This window comes from Canis lupus, chromosome 18 (genome assembly GCF_003254725.2).
Source record: "Canis lupus dingo isolate Sandy chromosome 18, ASM325472v2, whole genome shotgun sequence".
Classification (NCBI taxonomy): Eukaryota; Metazoa; Chordata; class Mammalia; order Carnivora; family Canidae; genus Canis; species Canis lupus.
In genome coordinates this window covers 40,756,886-40,770,849 of record NC_064260.1, presented here as the reverse complement: position 1 = coordinate 40,770,849, position 13,964 = coordinate 40,756,886, and the positions used below count along the sequence as shown (strand labels likewise).

The window sequence follows — 13,964 nt, the reverse complement described above, 5'->3', positions numbered from 1 at the left end:
TACCCTCCATTGCAAAAGTGGTTGTTTTTCTATTTGTAGAATTGTAGCAACTTTTTCTCAGATCCCCAGTTGATTTGCAGTTGTTCAGTGTGATTTGTTAAGTATCCCGCTGATTTCCAGAGACCAGAGAAGATAAAGGTCCCCTACTACTCTGCCATGTTAAGTCTCTCCCCATTCTGCAGCTTTCAATAGGTGGTCAGAGAAGTTTTCATGGCAGACATCACATTGGAATAAATACTTTAAGATGGTTAAGGAGTCAGCCATGTGGATATACACTACAGTAATGTCTGGGAGGGTATGAGGCCGAAGAGATGGGATCCTAGAGAGTACTAGATGAGATCAAAGAGGGATTGTTGTGTCTAGATTACATAGAGCCTTGTAGTTTGCATTACATGACTTCCCTTTTGATGAAGTGAAGTGGAGCTCCATTGGAGAACTTTGAACAGAGAAGAGACGAGACATGACTTACCTATTTTGTCTGATATTAGTATTTCTGCCTTAGCTTTCCTTTTGCTTCTATTTGCATGGTAAATGTTTTTTCATCCCTTCTCTTTCCACCTCTGCATGTCTTAGGTCTGAAGTGAGTTCAACAAAAGGATATAACCATTATAATTATTGGGACCACACATGTTTTCACCTAAATGAATTAAACAACCTCTAACAGGCACACAAGGAGAAATTGCCAGTAATGCAATAACAGGAGGGAATTCTTACACCCGACCTCCATCAGTAGACAGATCATCCAGACAATAAATCAACTAGAAAAGAGTGGCTTTGAATGACATATTTGACCAAATGGGCCTAAGATACTCAGAACATTATATCCCAATGCAGCAGAAGACACATTATTTTCAAGTTCACAGGGCACATTATCTTGAATAGATCTCATTTAGGCCAGAAAACAAACAACACTTAACAAATTTAAAAAGTCTGAAATCATATTATACACCTTTTTATGGCCACAGTCGTATAAAAGTGGAAGCACTCACAAGAAGAAAACTAGAAAGAACACAAATACATGAAGCAAAGAATCCTGCTCCTAATCAATAAGTAGGTCAACCAAATCATCAAACAAGAAATCAAAATATTCATGGAGACAGATGAAAATGAGAAGGTGTTAATATCTAAAAGACGTAAAGAATGTACATAACTCACCACCACAAAGACTAAAAATCTTACTTAAAGAATGGACAGGGGCGTGGAGGGGCAAGATGGTGGAAGAGTAGGGTCCCCAAGTCACCTGTTCCCACCAAATTACCTAGATAGCCTTCAAATCATCCTGAAAATCTACGAATTCGGCCTGAGATTTAAAGAGTGAACAGCTGGAATGCTACAGTGAGAATAGTTCATGCTTCCATCAAGGTAGGAAGACGGGAAAAAAAGAAATAAAGAAACAAAAGGCCTCCAAGGGGGAGGGGGCCCCACGAGGAGCCGGGCTGAGGCCGGGGCAAGTGACCCCAGGACAGGAGAGCCCCGTCCAGGAGAAGCAGGAGCTTCACCAACCTTCCTGGGCAGAAAGGTGCCTGTGGGAGTTAGAGCAGGACCCAGGAGGGCGGGGATGCCCTCATGCTCCCTGGGACACTAACAGACACCTGTGCCCCAGGGAGAGTGCGCCAAGCTCCCTAAAGGGCTGCAGCCCGCACGGTGTGACCCGGAGCAGCTCGGAGGGGCTTGGGCAGCGGCTCCGCGGAGGGGGCTGCGGGGCGGGAGTGAGAATCCAACAGCGCAGGCCCCGGAGCACAGGGCGCCGGGACACAGCCCAGGATCCCGCCTCCCCCCGGGACAGGCAGAGGCCAGGAGGGCCCAGGACAGCGAGGATGCTTCTGCCCCGAGCTGAGCAGATCAGCGGCCCTGCCCCCCGGAGCCTCCAGGCCGTGCAGAGAGCTCCGAAGTTACTGCAAGAACTGACTCCAGGGCTCCAGAGCTGGCCGCCGCCACTGTGGTTGTTCCTCCTGGGGCCTCCCAGGGTAAATAACCCCCACAGAGCCTCACAGTGGCCTCACTGGATAAATAGGATAAACATTACTCACTGAGCCCTGCACCAGGCAGGGGGCTGAGCAGCTCCCCCAAGTGCTAACACCTGAAAATCAACACAACAGGCCCCTCTCCCAGAAGACCAGCTAGACGGACAGGGGAAAAACAAATTATTGACCAAGCAGCACTGGAAACTTCCACGGGAAGTCAAGGGACTTACAGTATACAGAATCAGAGGATACTCCCCCATGTTTTTTTTTTATTTCTGTTTGCTTCCCTCACCCCTTTTTTCCTTTCTTTCTTTTTCTTTCTCTTTTTCTTCTTTTTTCTTCCTTTTTTCTTTTTCTCTTTTCTTCCCTTCTTTCTCTCCTCTCTTTTTCTCCTTTTCCCAATACAACTTGTTTTTGGCCACTCTGCACTGAGCAAAATGACTAGAAGGAAAACCTCACCTCAAAAGAAAGAATCAGAAACAGTCCTCTCTCCCACAGTTACAAAATCTGGATTACAATTCAATGTCAGAAAGCCAATTCAGAAGCACTATTATACAGCTACTGGTGGCTCTAGAAAAAAGCATCAAGGACTCAAGAGACTTCATGCCTGCAGAATTTAGATCCAATCAGGCAGAAATTAAAAATCAATTGAATGAGATGCTATCCAAACTAGAAGTCCTAACTACGAGGGTTAACGAAGTGGAAGGACGAGTGAGTGACATAGAAGACAAGTTCATGGCAAGGATGGAAACTTAGGAAAAAAGAGACAAACAATTAAGAGACCATGAGGATATATTAAGGGAAAGAAACGACAGCCTGAGGAAGAAAAACCTACATTTAATTGGGGTTCCCGAGGGCGCCGAAAGGGACAGAGGGCCAAAATATGTATTTGAACAAATCATAGCTGAAAACTTTCCTAATCTGGGAAGGGAAACAGGCATTCAGAACTAGGAAATAGAGACATCCCCCCTAAAATCAATAAAAACCTCTCAACACCTCGATATTTAATAGTTAAGCTTGCAAATTCCAAAGATAAAGAGAGAATCCTTAAAGCAGCAAGAGACAAGAAATCCCTGACTTTTATGGGGAGGAGTATTAGGGTAACAGCAGACCTCTCCACAGAGACCTGGCAGGCCAGAAAGGGCTGGGAGGATATATTCAGGGTCCTAAATGAGAAAACATGCAACCAAGAATACTTTATCCCGCAAGGCTCTCATCCAGAATGGAAGGAGAGATAAAGAGCTTTCAAAAAGGCAGGAATTGAAAGAATATGTGACCTCCAAACCAGCTCTGCAAGAAATTTTAAGGGGGACTCTCAAGAGACTTGAGAAGAGGAGAGACTCTTCTTCTCAAGAAGTCCAATGGAACAATCCACAAAAACAAGGGACTGAATAGATATCATGATGACACTAAACTCATATCTTTCAATATTAATGCTGAACGTGAATGGGCTGAATGACACCATCAAAAGGCACAGGGTGTCAGACTGGATAAAAAATCAGGACCCATCTATTTGCTGTCTACAAGAGACTCATTTTAGACAGAAGGACACCTACAGCCTGAAAATAAAAGGTTGGAGAACCATTTACCATTCAAATGGTCCTCAAAAGAAAGCAGGGGTAGCCATCCTTATATCAGATAAACTAAAATGTCCATCGAAAGATGAATGGATAAAGAAGATGTGGTCTATGTATACAAAGGAATATTCCTCAGCCATTAGAAATGACAAATACCCACCATTTGCTTCGACGTGGATGGACCTGGAGGGTATTATGCTGAGTGAAATAAGTCAATCGGAGAAGGACAAACATTATATGATCTCATTCATTTGGGGAATATAAAAAATAGAAATATTATTGTTATGCTAATTTTTGACTTAACTCTTTTAATAAATAATATAATCTGCAAGTTGTTTGTATTGGTTTGGTTTTTAATAAATAGTATAATCTGCAAGTTGTTTGTATTGGTTTGGTTTTTAATAAATAGTATAATCTGCAAGTTGTTTGTATTGGTTTGGTTTACTAGATGGACACACCAGCCAATAATGACTTGTGTTGTTTCATGTTTGCCTCTGACTGCTTCATTTCCTTTTCCTCTTATTTCGTTGTTTGACACAGAATTTCCAAAATGACAAGCTGCTAGGCTGAATTTACCTGAAAACTTTAAATTTGTTTAATCCAAAATTTTTTGTTTAGTATAAGATTTTATAAATATAATCGGTCATCAGTATATTAAAATCATTAAAATGTATAAAAACATGATTGGGTGACGGGCAGTGGGGGTTATTCTGTATGTTGGTAAATTGAACACCAATAAAAAAAAAGGAAAAAAATATGATTGCCTGATTTCTCTTGAAAAGCATAGTATGGGACAAATTTGGATATATGCTCCTCATTAGGCAGCAACACACCAGAGCTTAGTCTTGACAGACTCTTATTGGGGACAGGATTTGCTCCCTTTCAATGGGGAGAAAAGGTCTTCTTCAATTCCTTCTTAAATGTCTTTTCACAGTTTGGCTTCATTAATTACTTCCTGATCTCTGGGAGTATATGGAGTTGAGGACCTAGCATTAAAAGTCAGTGCATTACATAATAATGGCAGCTATAAAAGGTGGCCTTATCTAATTCCTGAATTTAATGGAATTCTCTAGAATTAAAGGTAACATTTCCTTTAGGCTTCTGGAGCATATCCTTTGATCCAGGTAAAGAAACTCATTTTACTTTTAGTTTGCTGTGGTTTAATTATAATTCAGACTCAATGTTAGCAAATCGCATGTTGGAATCTCAGAAATAGTTCTTTTTGTTTTAATAATATAATTTGATTATCAGGAAATCATGGCAACAGAAATCAGCAAACCAAGGATTGTGCTGGAAAACAGAACATGTAAAGGATTTCTAGGCCCTGTCTGCTAAAATGTATTTAATGAGAAATGGAGGCATGCTGTTACCTGAGAATTAATTATAGGATGGCTCAGTCACGCAAAGCTCTCAATATTAGAATAGGAAACATAAACTAAATCTACTATTACACTATTTCTTTGATTGACCTTTGCAGATTTCTAAAACTTTACATATTACGCAGATATAAAGATATGGACCTCATTCTGAGGTCTTCCTGGTGTATATAGTATGGGATTAGACTAAAATAAAGATAATCCTAAGGGTTTATGAAAGACTATACTGTTATGGATTTTTTTTTCTGTATTGGTACATAGAACAAAAAGGTAAAATATAAAAGGAGTACTTTGCCATGAAATATTTTCAAATGCTTTTGTAAGTTTCCTTCTACAATCAAAGCTTAAAGAACAAATAGAAGCTAGCAGCAAAAGTTCTCACACCTCTTTCTGTAACTCCTCTCTCCGCAGCATGAAAGTGAAATTCGAGGTAGCTGAAAACCATTGAATCTGGGTCATTTTTAAGATACAATGACAACATTCATGCTTTTTGTGGCTTCAGGGAGGGTTAGTGGTCTTGGCACTACATAACCTGACCTTGTGTGTATTTCTGATCTTGCTTCTTGTCTCTCTCTACTATTACATTCCTGGTCTTTCACAGCTCCTTGAATATACCACAGGAGTGCTGCATTAGAGTCTCCCTTTCTAGAATCTTCACCCCACTAATCTTCACATGGCCGTTTCCTCCTGATCATTTTTGTTATTTATTGGTGCTCATCATCTTCAAAGATATGGATCAATATATTTCAGCAGTTTCCCTCAGAAAAGCTCAATGGGGTTCAAACACAGCTGAAATGTTGCCTGATAATAGAACCTTTCTCCTCCTACCCAATAAGAAGTACCATCCATAAAATAACCAGAGCCCTCTATTTCCAATGATTATGTCTAATGATCACTGTTTGTCTTTTTACTTCATTTAAATTTACTTAGCCCTGATATAGTACATCATTATTTTCAGATGAGGAATTTAGAATTCATCAGTTGCTATAATACCCAGTACTTATCACCTCATGTGCACTCCTTAAAGTCAGTAGTCCAGTTACCTCATTCCCCCACCAACCTCCTCTCCAGGAACCCTGTTTCTTTCACATAGTTAAGAGTCTCTCATAGTTTGCCATATTTAATCTATTCCTATATAAATTTCCCTTCCCTTTTCCATGATCCTCTGTTTTGTTTCTTAAATTCCACATATGAGTGAAACCATATGCTAATTGTTTTCTCTAACTGAATTATTTTCTTGAACATTAACTACACCCTCCTATTCCATCCATGTCAAGGTAAATGAAAAGGTTTCAATCTTCTGCAGGCTGAGTAATAGTCCATTGTATTATCCACCACATCTTTATCCATTTATCTATGGATGGACATCTGGCTCTTTCCACAATTTGTCTATTGTGCACATTCGGGCGATTGGGGTGCAGGTGCTCCTTTGGTTCACTACATTTGTATCTTTAGGATAAATATCTAGTAGTGCAGTATCTGGGTCGTAGGGTAGCTCTATTTTCAACTTCTTGGGGAACCTCCATACTGTTTTCTGGAGTGGCTGCATCAGCTAGCATACTCACTAGTAGAGCATGTGAGAGGGTTCTCCTGTCTCTGCATCTTCACCAACATTTGTTGTTTCCTGACTTGTTAATTTTAACCATTCTGACGGGTGTGAGATGGTTTCTTATTATGGTTTTGAGTTGTATTTCCCTGATGCCAAGAGATGTGGAGCATTTTTTCATGTGCCTGTTGGTCATTTGTATGTCTTTGGGGAAATGTCTGTTCATGTCTTCTGCCCATTTCTTGACACGATTGTTTTTGGGATGTTGAGTTTAATAGGTTCTTCAGAGATCTTGAACTAGCCTGATACATCATTTGCAAATGCCTTCCCCATTCTGTAGGTTGTCTTTTCATTTTGTTGACTATTTCCTTTGCTGTTTAAAAGTTCTTTATCTTGATGAAGTCCCAATAGTTCATTTTTGCTTTTCTTTCCCTTGCCTCTAGAGCTGTGTCTAGCAAGGAGTTGCTATGGTCGAGGTGAAAGAGTTTTCTGCCTATGTTCTCCTGTAGGACTTTGATGGATTCTTGTCTCACAGGTCTATCAACAACTTTTGGGTTATCTTTGTATTCTTGTAAGAAAGTGGTCCATTTCCATTCTTCTGTATTTGGCTGTCCAATTTTCCCACACCATTTGTTGAAGAGACTATTTTCCATTGGATATTCTTTCCTGCTTTGTTGAGGATTAGTTGACCTTAGAGATGGTGGTTAATTTTTGGATCCTCTATTCTATTGATCAATGTGTTTGTTTTTGTGCCAGTATCATATTCTCTTGATGCTTATAGCTTTGTAATATAGCTTGAGGTCCAGAATTGTGATGCCACCAGCTTTGGGGTTTTCTTTTTCAACTTCCTCTAGCTACTTGGGGTCTTTTCTGGTTCCATACAAATTTAGGATTATTCGTCCAGCTCAGTGAAAACTACTGATTATATTTTGATAGAGATTGCATTGAATGTGTAGATTGCTCTGGGTAGCATAGACATTTTCACAATATTTGTTCTTCCAATCATGAGCACAGACTTTTTTCCAATAAATTCTGTCATCTTTAGTTTCTGTAATAAATATTCTATAGTTTTAAAGTCAGATCCTTTACCACTTTGGTTAGGTTTGCTCATAGGTATTTTTGATTTTTGGTGCAATTGTCAATGGGATTAATTCCGTAATATCACTTTCTTCAGTCTCATTGTTAGTGTATAGAAATGTAACTTAATTCTGTGCATTGATTTTATATCTTGCCACGTTGCTGAACACTTGCCACGTTGCTACTGATCTAGCAATTTTTGAGTGGGATCTTTTGGTATATACAGTATATACATATACAGTATCCTATCACCTGTGAAGAGTGAGAGTTTATGACTTCATTGCTGATTTGGATGCCTTTTATTTCTTTTTTGTTGCCTGCTTGCTGAGGTTAAAATGTCTTGCACTGTTTTGAACAGCAGTGGTGACTTGGGCATCCCTGCTGTGTTCTTGACCATTGAGAATGATATTCTCTGTGGGTTTTTTTTTTGTGTATGGATTTTATGATATTGAGATAAGTTCCCTGTATCCCTACACTGTGGAGAGTTTTAATCAGGAAAGGATGCTGTATTTTGTCAGATGCTTTTCCTTCATCAATTGAGAGGATCATATGTTTGTCATTCTTTCTTTTATTAATGCAGTGTATCACATTGATTAATTTGCAGATGTTGAACCATCCTTGAAGCCCAGGAAATGAATCCCACTTGGTCATGGTGATTAATTCTTTTTTTTTTTTCAAATATTTTTTTTATTTATTTATGAGAGAGAGGGGGGGGGAGAGAGAGAGAGAGAGAGAGAGAGAGAGAGCAGACACACAGGCAGAGGGAAAAGTAGGATCCATGTAGGGAGCCCGATGTGGGACTCGATCCTGGGACTCCAGGATCAGCCCTGAGCTGAAGGCAGACGCTTAATCTCTAAGCCACCCAGACCTCCCGATTAATTCTTTTAATTACCTTTTCAGACCCTATTGGCTCTATTTTGATGAAAATTTTTGCATCCATGTTTTTCAGGGATATTGTTCTTTACCTTTCCTTTTGGTGGAGTCTTTGTCTGATTTTGTGATCAAGGTAATGGTGGCTTCATACTATGAGTTTGGATGTGTTCCTTCCATTTCTAATTTTTGATATAGCTTCAAAAGAATAAGTATAAATTCTTCTTTAAATTTCTGGTAGAATTTCCCCTATGAAGTCACCTGGTCTTGAACTCTAGTTTGTTAGGTGTTTTTCATTATTTCTTCAATTCCTTTGCCGGTTATGTTTCCGTTCAGGCTTTCTCTTTCTTTCGGTTTCAGTTTTGGTAGGTCATATGTTTCTAGGAGTTCTTCAATTTCTTCTAGATTGCCTAATTGGTTGGCATATAATTGCACATAATATTCTTTTAGAATTGCTTGTATTTATTTGGTGTTGTTTGTGATATCACCTCTTTCATTTATGATTTTTTAAAAATTCAGATCCTTTCTTTTTTCTTTTTGATATGTCAGTCTAGTGGTTTATTGATCTTATTAATTTTCAAAGCTCAGCTACTAGTTTTATTGATCTGTTCCTTTGAGATCCTTTGAGATCTCCGTTCTACTGTTCCTTTGATTGTATTTCATCGATTTCTACTCTAATTGTTCTTAAATCTGTTCTCCTGCTGAATTTATACTCTATTTGCTGTTCTTTCTCCAGCTTCTTCTGGTATAAGGTTAGATTATGTATTTGCAACTTTTCCATTTTGAGAAAAGCTTGTATTGCTATGTGTTTCCCTCTTAAGACTGCCTTTGCTGCATCTCAAAGGTTCTGAACTGTTGTGTTTTCATTTTCATTTGCTACCATGAAGATTTAAATTCTTTAAATTCCTGGTTGGCCCACTCATTCTTTAGTAAACTATGTGCTCTTTAACCCTGATGAATATCGTTCCTTCTAAATTTCCTCTTGTTATTGAGTTCAAAATTCAAATCATTATGGTCAGAAGTAGTTCAGGGAATAATCTTTGGGTACCAGTTGAGACCTGGCTTTTGGCTGAGTATGTGATCTATTCTGGAAAATGTTCCATGTGAACTCAGAAAGAATATGTAGTTTCTTGCTTTAGAATGGCATGCTCTGAACAGGTCTGTGAAGTCCATCTGATCCAGTGATTCAATCAAAGCTCTTGTTTCCTTGGTGATCTTCTGCTTAGATGTTCTATAATTGTTGTGAGTGTGGAGTTAGAGATCTCTACTATTGTTGTATTTTTATCAATGTGTTTCTTTAATTTTGTTATTAATTGTTTCATATATTTGGGCGCTCCCATATTAGAGGTGAAATATTCATAATTGTTAGTTCTTCTTGTTGGATAGACCTCTAAATTATGATATAATGTCTTTCCTCATCTCTTATTACAGTCTTTGGTTTAAAATCTAATGTGTCTGATATACAGATTTCTACTCCAATTTTAACTTTTTTTGATATCCATTAGCATGATAGATGGTTCTCTTCCTCCTCACTTTTGATCTGGAGGTGTTGTTGGCTCTACAATGAGTCTCCTGTAGGTGACATATAAGTAAGTCTTGCTTTTTAATTCAATCTGATTCCTGTAACTTTTGATCAGAGCATTTAGCTCATTTACATTCTGAGTGACTATTGAATGATATGAATTTAGTGCCATTGTAGTACCTGTAAAGTGACATTTCTGTATATTGTCTCTGTTCATGTCTGGTTTATGTTACTTTTGGGCTCTATTTTCACTCTTGCCGGGTTGGTTTAGTGATCACAAATCCTTTTAGTTTTTCTTTGTTCTGGAGCTCTTTATTTCTCCTTCAATTCTGAATGACAGCCTTGCTGGATATAGTATCCTTGGATACATACTGTCTTCATTTAGCACCTTGAATATATCATGCCAGTCCTTTCTAGCCTGATAGGTCTCTGTGTATAGGACTGCTGCCAGGCTTATGTTTTTACCCTCATAGGTTTAGGACCTCTTGTCCCGAGCTGCTTTCAGGATTTTCTCTTTGTCTCAGAAATTTGCAGGCTTCATTGTTATATGTTGAGGTGTTGGCCTACTTTCATTGATTTTGAGGGAGATTCTCTGTTCTGTCTGGACTTGAATGCCTGTTTCCTTCCCAAACTTAGTGAAGTTTCCAGTTATAATATGCCCATATATACCCTATTTCCTGCTTTCTCATGCATTTCCTCTTCTATTGGATTCCAATTATGCTTGTATTCTTTCACCTTATGGTATCCCTTTACTCTCAAATTCTCCCCTTGTGATCTAGCAGTTGTTTATCTCTTTTCCCCCCTCAGTTTTGGTATTCTTCATCATTAACTGTTTATCTTTTCTGTCTCATTTATCCTAGCAATTAGAGACCCAACATTTTATTGCATCTCAGTAATCACCATTTTGGTTTTGACTTGGACTTTACTTATTCTATTATGCCAGAAAGGGATTCTCTAGTGTCTCCTGTGCTTTTTCCAAGCCTAGCTAGTATCTTTATAGTTATTATTTTGATCTAGTTCCAACATCTTGCTTCTTTTTTTTAAAAATTTATTTTTTATTGGTGTTCAAATTGCCAACATAGAGAATAACATCCAGTGCTCATCCTATCAAGTGCCCACCTCAGTGCCTGCAATCCAGTCAACCCCACCACGCACCCACCTCCCCTTCCACCACCCCTAGCTCGTTTCCCAGAGTTAGGAGTCTTTCATGTTCTGTCTCCCTTTCTGATATTTCCCACTCATTTTTCTGCTTTCCTCTTTATTCCCTTTCACTGTTTTTTAAATAATACATTTATTTTTTATTGGTGTTCAATTTGCCAACATACAGAATAACACCCAGTGCTCATCCCATCAAGTGCCCCCCCAAGCCCGCCTTTCACTATTTTTTATATTCCCCAAATGAATGAGACCATAAAATGTTTGTCCTTCTCTGATTGACTTATTTCACTCAGCATAATACCCTCCAGTTCCATCCACGTCGAAGCAAATGGTGGGTATTTGTCGTTACTAATGGCTGAGTAATATTCCATTGTATACATAAACCACATCTTCTTTATCCATTCATCTTTCGAGGGACACCGAGGCTCCTTCCACAGTTTGGCTATTGTGGACATTGCTGCTAGAAACATCAGCGTGCAGGTGTCCCAGCATTTCATTGCATCTGTATCTTTGTGGAAAATACCCAGCAGTGCAATTGCTGGGACTAGGGCAGATCTATTTTTAATTCTTTGAGGAACCTCCATATAGTTTTCCACAGTGGCTGCACCAGTTCACATTCCCACCAACAGTGCAAGAGGGTTCCCCTTTCTCCACATCCTCTCCAACATTTGTTGTTTCCTGTCTTGCTAATTTCCCCATTCACTAGTGTGAGGTGGGATCTCATTGTGGTTTTGATTTGTATTTCCATGATGGCAAGTGATGCGGAGCATTTTCTCATATGCTTGTTGGCCATGTCTGTCTTCGTCTGTGAGATTTCTGTTCATGTCTTTTGCCCATTTCATGATTGGATTATTTGTTTCTTTGCTGTTGAGTTTAGTAAGTTCTTTATAGATCTTGGATACTAGTCCTTTATCTGATATGTCATTTGCAAATATCTTCCCCCATTCTGCAGGCTGTCTTTTAATTTTATTGACTGTTTCATTTGCTGTGCAAAATTTTCTTATCTTGATGAAGTCTCAATAATTCATTTTTCCTTTGTTTCTTATGCCTTCATGGATGTATCTTGCAAGAAGTTACTGTAGCCAAGTTCAAAAAGGGTGTTGCCAGTGTTCTCCTTTAGGAATTTGATGTAATCTTGTCTCACAGTTAGATCTTTCATCCATTTTGAGTTTATCTTTGTGTATGGTGTAAGAGAATGGTCTAGCTTCATTCTTCTGCATATGATTGTGCAATTGTCCCAGTACCATTTATTGAAGAGAGTGTCTTTTTTTTTCCAGTGCATAGTCTTTCCTGCTTTGTTGAATATTAGTTGACCATAAAGTTGAGGGTCCACTTCTGGATTCTCTGTTCTGTTGCATTGATCTATGTGTCTGTTTTTGTGCAATACCACACTGTCTTTATGACCAGAGCTTTGTAGTACAGCCTGAAATCTGGCATTGTGATGCCCCCTGATCCGGTTTTCTTTTTTTAAAATTTCCCTGACTATTCGGGGTCTTTTCTGATTCCACACAAATCTTAAAATAATTTGTTCTAACTCTCTGAAGAAAGTCTATGGTATTTTGATAGGGATTGCATTAAACGTGTAAGTTGCCCTGGGTAACATTGACATTTTCACAGTATTAATTCTTCCAATCCACGAGCATGGGATATTTCTCCATCTCTTTGTGTCTTCCTCAATTTCTTTCAGAAGCGTTCTATAGTTTTTAGGGTATATATCCTTTACCTCTTTGGTTAGGTTTATTCTTAGGTATCTTATGCATTTGGGTGCAATTGTAAATGGGATTGACTCCTTAATTTATCTTTCTTCCGTCTCATTGTTAGTGTATAGAAATGTCACTGACTTCTGGGCATTGATTTTATATACTGCCACACTGCCAAATTGCTCTATGAGTTCTAGCAATGTTGGGTGGAATCTTTTGCGTTTTCTACATACAGTATCATGTCATCGGTGAAGTGAGAGAGTTTGACTTCTTTTTTGGCCAGTTTGAATGTCTTTTATTTCTTTTTGTTGTCTGATTGCTGAGGCTAGGACTTCCAGTACTATGGTGGATAGCAGTGGTGAGAGTGGACATCCCTGTCTTGTTCCTGATCTTAGGGGAAAGGCTCCCAGTGTTTCCCCAATATGACTGATATTTGCTGTGGGCTTTCCATAGATGGATTTTAAGATGCTGAGGAATGTTCCCTCTATCCCTACATTCTGAAGAGTTTTGATCAGGAATGGATGCTGTATTTTGTTGAATGCTTTCTCTGCATATATTGAGAGGATCATTTTTTTTCCTCTCGTTGATATGATCTATCACATTGATTGCTATATGATTGTTGAGCCAGCCTTGCTTCCCGGGGATAAATCCCACATGGTCATGGTGAATAATCTTCTTAATGTATTGTTCGTTCCTATTGGCTAGTATCTTGTTGAGAATTTTTGCATACATGTTCATCAGGGATATTCGTCTATAATTTTCCTCTTTGGTGTGGCCTTTGTCTGGTTTTGGAATTAAGGTGATGCTGGCCTCATAGAATGAGTTTGGAAGGACTCCATCTCTTTCTATCTTTCTGAGCAGCTTTAGTAGAATAGGTATGGTTTCTTCTTTAAAAGTTTGATAGAATTACCCTGGGAAGCCACCTGGCCCTGGACTTTTGTATCTTGGGAGGTTTTTGATGACTGCTTCAATTTCCTCCCTGGTTATAGGCCTGTTCAGGTTTTCTATTTCTTCCTGTTCCAGTTTTGGCAGTTTGTGGTTTTCCAGAAATGCGTCCATTTCTTCTAGACTCCTTAAATTTATTGGTCTAAAGCTGCTCACAATAAGTTTTTAAGATCATTTGTATTTCCTTGGTATTGGTTGTGATCTCTCCTTTCTCATTCATGATTTTATT

At 38.8% G+C, this 13,964-nt stretch overlaps 1 long non-coding RNA gene across 1 annotated transcript in view; it reads left to right on the top strand.

Moving 5' to 3' along the window:
• LOC125752955 (uncharacterized) overlaps nucleotides 1–13,964 on the top strand; it is an 87,271-nt gene that overhangs the window by 16,996 nt on the left and 56,311 nt on the right. The window lies entirely within an intron of this gene.